Genomic DNA, 1,002 nt, shown 5'->3' with positions numbered 1-1,002 from the left:
GATGATAAATTAATAGACCCCATATAGAATCACATCAAGTGCTATATTATGCAACCATGGCTTGGACCAATTTTCTTTATCGTAAATCTTCTGCTACTGACTAACTGAGCCACAGGGGGCCAGAGAGCGATCAATATTCTGATGGTGCACAGTGACGCACAATTGCTGATCTGAACATTCTGTACACAAAATCTACAAACACAGTCTATCTGCCATCGCTACAACAATGTAAAAGCCCTAGAATTTAGTAGAAACACTGACTTCATCAAGGAGTATTCTTTGGCAATGAAAGAAATACAGGTTTTCTGCTTTTTCAGTGGATTGCTACAACTTATTTGTCATCTATGTTTATGTCAATGTATATGTCATTGCCAGCGGCCAAGAAATAAAGGCTAGGGTTGGCAGGGTTTTACTAGGGTCAGTCAGGTAACCAGAAACACATTATTTTCCCAGGCCTAGAAAAAAAAGGGAGGGTTTTAAGGTTTCCTGTATGTTGATTGTTCAGGCAACACACAATGTACATTGTGAGCTCAGGAGTAGGATGATTTCATTGTATGTTGATGAAGGTTAGACATTCAGGTCATAAAATACACCAAAAAGTAGTTACTCAAGCAACTGAATATGATTTTGGAAACGGTCATTTTGATTTTGACCGTTTCCAAAATCCTATCCAGTTGCATGACCATGAGTAACTGCTTTTTGGCATATAGATTAATTTCATTGAATTCAAAATGCTCTACTGCCTGGTGACTCATAGTATGTTGATAAAGAAATGTTTGTATGCCCTAAGACATCAACAAGAAATCTATTTCCTACATTACCATAAGATGCTTTGTTAAGAAAGCCTTTGTAATAGATAGATCATGGGAGTGGCCTGACTATGTGGATTTGGTACTGCTCCGCCCACCCGAGGAGTTTGTAGGGCGCTCCCACTCCCGTACTCCCCTGCGCTCACTGCCCTCCTTATAGACCGGGAACCGCTCCTGCCCCCTTCCTCATGAA

The sequence above is a fragment of the Branchiostoma floridae genome, chromosome 1, assembly GCF_000003815.2.
Source record: "Branchiostoma floridae strain S238N-H82 chromosome 1, Bfl_VNyyK, whole genome shotgun sequence".
NCBI classification, from domain to species: Eukaryota; Metazoa; Chordata; class Leptocardii; order Amphioxiformes; family Branchiostomatidae; genus Branchiostoma; species Branchiostoma floridae.
This window is presented reverse-complemented; position numbering follows the sequence as displayed.